General features: G+C 59.2%; 2 non-coding genes and 1 pseudogene across 2 annotated transcripts in view; all 3 read left to right on the forward strand.

Annotated features, from left to right (window-relative positions):
- Window positions 1-2,313: 2,313 nt before the first annotated feature.
- LOC145274903 (small subunit ribosomal RNA) lies at window positions 2,314-4,684 on the forward strand (annotated as a pseudogene).
- A 398-nt stretch (window positions 4,685-5,082) lies between these two features.
- On the forward strand, window positions 5,083-5,240 carry LOC145274897 (5.8S ribosomal RNA). The gene has a single exon (XR_013866987.1). It is a non-coding gene; the product is annotated as a 5.8S ribosomal RNA (ribosomal RNA).
- A 594-nt stretch (window positions 5,241-5,834) lies between these two features.
- The window catches only part of LOC145274899 (large subunit ribosomal RNA), a 5,729-nt gene continuing 4,063 nt past the window's right edge, over window positions 5,835-7,500 (forward strand). The window contains exon 1 of the ribosomal RNA XR_013866988.1: window positions 5,835-7,500. This exon is cut by the window's right edge and continues 4,063 nt beyond it. This is a non-coding gene — a ribosomal RNA (large subunit ribosomal RNA).

Raw genomic sequence — 7,500 nt, forward strand, 5'->3', positions numbered from 1 at the left:
TGTTTTGATCCGCCGCCTTCGTTCCTGCCAACCGTGCGCCCGCTCATCGTCGTTAGGTTATAATACGTGGTACGTGTGTGTGCTTCTCCGTGGACCTAGGGCTGCTCGACGTGTCGAACGATATGTTGGAACAACTAACGGCTCCTTTTCCTGGTTCCATAGTCGTCGTGGTACCCGCGTCGTCAGCCATATCTATGTCCACCATGTTTAGCCGATACGTTTGCTGCAGCTTCTGCTTCCGCCTCAGCGTTCGCCGCTCTCAGCCGCCGCTGTTGTTGCTGCCGTTCTGCCATTCAACCACTACCTGCGAATCTTTCGATGATCGGCCGAACGACCCATCGCTGTGCGACCGATAAATCCTCCGGATTAGGGAGAAACGCCGCCGCTCTCTGCCGCCGTCGAACGGAAAAACGTACATTGTAACGAACGAACGAACGAACGAACGAATTAACGAACGAGCGAACAAACAAACAAAAATAGCCGCGGGGGATGCACTATGTAGATCCTGATCCCCTTGTAACCATACGTACGTTGTTCGATGCTCTCCCGTCCTGGAAGTCGCCGCAGCAAACAGGAGGATGAGCAGCAGCAGGCGCCGCCGCCGTAACCGCCGCCTGCCTGCCGCCTCCTACTCCTGTCAGCGTCCGATCTCACAGCCGTGTGAACGTTCGCTGACACCCGATTTCTTTCCGTCTGGCAAAACCTTGGACGTCCCGCTCGCGGTACACGTGCTGCAGCGACTTCTCGTCCGACAACGCATAAGCGTCGACGTCTGCCGCCGCATCTTCTGATACGTGGACGGTGATAGCGCTAGTCCCTTCTTGCGCCACCTCCACCTTTGTTAGCGCCAAAGAAGATCGATCGAGCAGTCGTGGTCGCAGTCGATTAACCCGTTTTCACCGTCCGCAGTTCCCAAGCCGCCGATCAAGTCGTTGCTCTTCTTGTTCGTTCTTCCCATACCGTCGATTTGCACGGCTGCCGGATGAGCCATCCTCTGTCCGGCGAAGCGCTCACGTCAGTGATCGATACTTGCACCGACAGTCCTCCCGCTCGCGACTCGGTGCTCGAATCGGACTCGTTCGTTTTTATCTCGATGCGATTGTGAAAAGGGGGACCGGTCGTCAATGTCGTGTGTGTCGACGATGTTGTTCGCCCGGTCCGCCGCGTTGTTGTCGTTTTTTTTTTTTTTTTTTTTTTCCCCTAACGTTCGCCGTCGCACGGACGAAAGGGTGAGAAAAAAAAAAAAAAGCTCGAAAAAGCCGCCCAAAAAAATCGGACCGAGGAGCCGCTTGCGAGAACGCGCCATGTGCACGTTGTCTCTCCTCGGTTTTCCGAGCACGAACACGACGCCGGTCGGTCGGTCGGTCGACGAAGGCGACGACGAAGGTGACGGGAAAATTTACGCCGCCGCTGCCCTGGTCCAGCTCCTCCCCGATGACGGCTGTGATGTTGACGTTGACGTTGGCGACGACGACGACGACGACGGAGACGACGACGACGACGAGACGGCATCGATGGCGACCACGATGACGACGACCTCGACGAGTTCAGTCTGCACCTTGACCTCCGATGTCCGTGTGCACTGCCGTCGTGCTGTTTGTCGTTTGTCGTATGTATCGCTGTCAAGGGTGCCGTTGTCGTTGTTGTTGTCGACGTTGTTGCTTGCTCTCTCGTCTCGGTCGGTTGGTACGTTGATGACGACGACGACGACGAAGACGACGACGACGACGACGAGACGGCATCGATGGCGACCACGATGACGACGACCTCGACGATTCCAGTCTGCACCTTGACCTCCGATGTCCGTGTGCACTGCCGTCGTGCTGTTTGTCGTTTGTCGTATGTATCGCTGTCAAGGGTGCCGTTGTCGATGTTGTTGTTGTCGACGCTGTCGTCTGTTCTCTCTTCTCGGCCGGCTGTGACGTGGACGTTGACGACGACGACGACGAGACGGAATCGATGGCGACCACGATGACGACGACCTCGGCGAGTTCAGTCTGCACCTTGACCCTCGATGTCCGTGTGCACTGCCGTCGTGCTGCTTGTCGTTTGTCGTATGTATCGCTGTCAAGGGTGCCGTTGTCGTTGTTGTTGTCGACGTTGGTCGCTTTCGTTCTTTGAGTCTCGGTCTCGGTCCAAGTCAGGGGAGAAACAAAAAAGAGGCCATCAGCGCGGGCAGCGCGCTTCTTCTGACGGCGAACCCCCTCGAAAAATAAATAAACACGTGCCCGTCGTTGTAGTTGTCTGTCTTATGTCGGTCGGTCGGTCGGTCGGTCTGTCGTTCTGTCGAAACAAAGTCCCAAATTCCAACGATACCTGGTTGATCCTGCCAGTAGTCATATGCTTGTCTCAAAGCTTAAGCCATGCAAGTGTAAGTTCACGCCACGCATTAGAACGGGCGAAACCGCGAATGGCTCAGGAACCGGACCTAATCCTCGGGACCGTATTCCTCCTCGGAGGCGATGGATAACTGTGGCAATTCTAGAGCTAATACATGTGACACAGGCCGCGATCGGTCGGCGCGCCGTCGTCGCCACGCCTCGCGCGCTGGCACCCGCGTCGGCCGTTCCGGGTCGCGGCGCTACATATTAGACTGAGACCGATGCGCGTCATTCCGTCCTCCCGTCGTCGGCGTTCCCGCTCGCGGGTCCGTTCGGTGGCGGGGCTCATAGGGCGGCGCGCTCCGCTTTGGTGACTCTGGATAACTCACTGGTCGATCGCACGAGCTTTCACGCCCGGCGACGGGTCTCTCGAGGGTCCGCCCTATCAACTGTCGACGGTCGGTTAAGTGCCTACCGTGGTTACTACGGGTAACGGGGAATCGGGGTTCGATTCCGGAGAGGGAGCATGCGAAACGGCTACCACATCCAAGGAAGGCAGCAGGCGCGCAAATTACCCACTCCCGGCACGGGGAGGTAGTGACGAAAAATAACGACGCGGGACTCTGTCGAGGCCCCGCGATCGGAATGAGTACACTTCAAATCCGTTAACGAGGACCAACCGGAGGGCAAGTCTGGTGCCAGCAGCCGCGGTAATTCCAGCTCCGGTAGCGTATATTAAAGTTGTTGCGGTTAAAAAGCTCGTAGTCCGAACTCGGGTTCGTGGTCGCGCAAGCGGCCCCGGGGCGGCGGCGCCATCGTCCGTCGTTGACTTTGGTCGTCCGTTCGCATTCCCGGCCCTTTCCGCCGGTGTCAACCGCTAGCATACCCGCCACGCGGTCCTGCCGGCGAGGTGGACGAGGAGGTCGTGATCGGGATCCGGGAAAAAAAAAACAAGTGGTCGTCGGTTCGGTTCCGGGAGTAGTCTAACGGGGGGGTGCTACGTGTGTGTGTTTGGGTGCGTTCATTCGCATCCCCGCACTCTGACCCCCGCGCTTCTCTCCCTCTCCCTTTCCGCGCGTTCCTCTTTTTTTTTGAACCCCCCGGTCCGCTCCGAGTCCCTGCTTCGTGTCTTGTCTGCGCGCGTGTTGCGGTCGGCGGTTTCTCCTCCAAGGGTGCTCTTAACCGAGTGTCCGCGGCGGCCGGTACGTTCACTTTGAAAAAATTAGAGTGCTCAGAGCGGGCTGTTCAAGCTTGCATACGATAAGCATGGAATGATGGAAGAGGGCCTCGTCTACGTCTGTCGGTCTCCGTCTACGGCGAGGCAATGATCGAAGGGAGCGGTCGGGGCCACTCGTATTGCGACGTTAGAGGTGAAATTCTTGGATCGTCGCAAGACGAACTGCAGCGATGGCGTGTGGCAAGCACGTTTTCCTCGATCAAGAGCGAAAGTCGGAGGTTCGAAGACGATCAGATACCGTCGTAGTTCCGACCGTAAACGATGCCGACCGGCGATCCGCCGGCGTTCGCTTCCATGACCCGGCGGGTAGCCTGCGGGAAACCAGAGTTCGGTTCCGGGGGGAGTATGGTTGCAAAGCTGAAACTTAAAGGAATTGACGGAAGGGCACCACCAGGAGTGGAGCCTGCGGCTTAATTTGACTCAACACGGGAAAACTCACCCGGTCCGGACACCGGTAGGATTGACAGATCGATAGCTCTTTCTCGATTCGGTGGGTGGTGGTGCATGGCCGTTCTTAGTTGGTGGAGCGATCCGTCTGGTTGATTCCGATAACGAACGAGACTCCGGCCTGCTAACTAGTGCGCCGATGTCAGTGATTTTTACGGCGGGCTCGGCGTCCTCCGTGGCGCTCGGGTCCGGGTCGGTTTTCTCACGCACTTCTTAGAGGGACGGGTGGCAGAAAGCCACACGAGGCGGAGCGATAACAGGTCTGTGATGCCCTTAGATGTCCGGGGCCGCACGCGCGCTACACTGGAGGTATCAGCGGGGACTTCGCCCCGGCCCGAGAGGGTTGGGAAACCTCTGAACCACCTCCCGTGATAGGGATCGGGGCCTGTAACCAACCCCGTGAACGAGGAATTCCCGGTAGGCGCGGGTCAACAGCCCGCGTCGATCACGTCCCTGCCCTTTGTACACACCGCCCGTCGCTACTACCGATCGAACGGTCCGGTGAGGTCCTCGGATCTGGCCGACGACGCCGCCGGGCAGTGCGCGACGTGTCCGTCACGACACTCGTGCATCTACGCCTCGGCGTTCGATGCCTGGAGAAGACGACCGAACCCGATCGTTTAGAGGAAGTAAAAGTCGTAACAAGGTTTCCGTAGGTGAACCTGCGGAAGGATCATTACCGTTTTCCCGTTCGAGACTGGTTTGTTGTTTTCCGGCCTACCTCCTCTGTCTGTCGGCGTCAACGCCTCGAATGCGCGCAAACAAACCTATAAAAGGCGGAGCGAGAGATAGATTTGTGGTGACGCGGAGGTTTTTAAAGCCCCAGCTCTTCTTGCTTGCTTCCGCGTCTTACCACCTGTTTGTTTTTTCGCCCACCGCAAGTGATGGCCGCTTCTTCTTTGCCTTGTCGCCGCTTTATCGTTTTTTTTGTTTTTTTGCAGCCGCTGTGCCACCGCCGCTAGCTAAAAAAACAAACTACTCGCGACATTGCAATGCCGTCACGCCTCCTCGCACAGACCTCCTCGCACACTACTAAATCTATATAAACAAAAACTAATATAAAAAAACCAAGTGCTGAACCCTGGACGGGGGATCACTCGGCTCGTCCGTCGATGAAGAGCGCGGCCAGCCGCGATAACTGATGCGAATTGCAGGACTCAGTGAACATCGACACCTCGAACGCACATTGCGGCCCCGAGATCCCTTGTCTCGGGGCCACGTCCGGTCGAGAGGCGGAACGTTACATGTCTTTCTCCGTTAACGAAACGACATCTTGCCGTCCCCGTGCCCGCCCGGTCCTCGGCACGGTGGTAACCGGGACGTCGCAGGAGCGAGTGACGAGGGGGAAGAAAAATAAAAAAAGAATTGACTCCTTTCAATGTCTTTTTTTTTTTTAAAACCCTCTCCGGCCTCCTCCTTCGTCTCCCGCTGGCAGACCGCGGAGTCTTTTCCCTTTTCGACCGCGTGAAGAAACACTGTGGAGGAGGAGCAGGAGGAGTCTGTCCGAAAGCAGCCGAAGGGAGACCAAAAAAAAAAGTACCGACCTAACCGACTGCCGACGTAAGCGCCGCCTGCTCGTCTCGCTCTCTGCCTCATGAAGGTGTCTCTCAGCGACGCCTCGAGCAGCGCGACGAGCACGGCCGTCGCACCGTAAAAAGGTGGCCGCGTCGTAGGCAACGCAACGTCGGATGGGGAGGACCCACGCTTTTTTTTAATTGTTGGCTTCTTCATTTTCGGTCGGACGGGCGCTATATCGGCCAGCCGTCGTCACACGGAGGGTACCGATCGAGATTCCTCTCCTCCAAACACCACACTCTACTAAAAACCGCCGCCCTCGGCTCGGACGAGACGACCCGCTGAACTTAAGCATATCGCTAAGCGGAGGAAAAGAAACCAACCGGGATTCCCTTAGTAACGGCGAGTGAACCGGGAGAAGCCCAACGCCGAATCCCGTCGCAAGTTAAAGGCTTCGGGACGTGTGGCGCATGGGTCGAAGGCAGCCGTTCGTTTTCGTCTCGCATAGTTCGGAGTTCCCTCGATCGGGGCCGCCCGCGGCGGGTGCCAGGCCCATTCGGTGCGGACGGCGAGCGACGGCCTTCGATCCGAGAGTCGGGTTGCTTGGGAACGCAGCCCAAATCGGGTGGTAAGCTCCATCCAAGGCTAAATACCGGGACGAGTCCGATAGTCGACAAGTACCGTGAGGGAAAGTTGAAAAGAACTTTGGAGAGAGAGTTCAAGAGAACGTGAAACCGCCCAGGGGTAAACGGGTGGGACCGCTCACCGCGATCGCGGGGGGACTCAGTCCGGTGCTGCCTAGGCTCGAGCCCAAACTCGATGTGTGTTCTTGAAAGAGAGGCCGTCGCGGCACAGGTCGTCGTTCGTCGTGTCCGCGGGGGACTCGTTCCCCGCGGTTCCAGCTTTTGTGCCCGCGTCGCCGACGAAGGAGACGGGCCGCGTGGATAGCGGGAAGGGAAACGTGGTGACGACCGCGGCGTCGGTAGGTGGCTGCGTCGGTTGGCTGCGACGGAGGGGACTCGTCCTCTCGATCGCTGCTGCCGCCGGGCCCTAACCCGCCGCATCCGTCGCCGCCGCTTCTTCTTTCCTCCTGCTCCCTCCGCGCGCGACTCCGCTGCACCCGTCCCCTTCATCATCGCTCGGCGTAATCATGGCGCGGGCGCTTCGGCGCGACCTCCGCGCGGCCGGCACCGGACGCACTTCCCCTCCGGTCCGTCGTCGCGACCCGTTCCCGGCGTGCAGGTCGAACACGCGGGTTTTTTTCCGTAGGCGGCAGGCGTTTCATCACCCTGAAAACCCCCGTCTTCCCACCTTGTGAAGTCGGGGGCCACCGGCCGTCGGGCCCGCGAACGTAACTGCCCCTTTCTGCCGGGAACGGAGGAAATCTGACACGATCCGTTACACGTGGCGAGCCGGTCCGTTTTGATCCCGCCGGAAGTCGCGTGCGGGCGACGCACTCTGTGTGTCGCTCCTTAGGCGCCCCACCGTCTCGGGCGCGTGCGCGATGAGAGGCGGGATAGGACTGGCGCGGCCTCGCCGTCACGCACCTCGCCGACGTTTCGGGTTCTTGTCGGGGGCAACCCCGCCCGCGCCCGTTTCCGTTTCCGGAGAGGTCGCTCGGCGACGCTTTTTTACTCGAGCCGCCCGCCACCCCGGGTCAGCGACGTGCATCGGCAACCCACCCGACCCGTCTTGAAACACGGACCGAGGAGTCCTGGCCGTTCGCGAGTCGTAGGGGCCACCTCTGACTAACCCCGAAGGCGAAGCGAAAGCGAGAGAGCGTGTAGGAGGGCGTCGATCGGGAGAGGTGTCGTGGCAAAGTCGTCCGGGGGTCGTCGGGGGGTGTCGTCGGTCTCGTGCCGTCGTCTTCTCCTCGCCTCACCCGCCTCCGAGCCGTGCCCGATCCCGCCGGCGCGGCGTTTTCGGCCTTCCGCCGTCGCTGCTGCGGTGCCCGCAACTTTTCCTTTTTTCTCTCTTCCC

The sequence above is a fragment of the Euprymna scolopes genome, unplaced genomic scaffold (assembly GCF_053919585.1).
Source record: "Euprymna scolopes isolate OS-2025 unplaced genomic scaffold, ASM5391958v1 sca500, whole genome shotgun sequence".
Lineage (NCBI taxonomy): Eukaryota > Metazoa > Mollusca > Cephalopoda > Sepiida > Sepiolidae > Euprymna > Euprymna scolopes.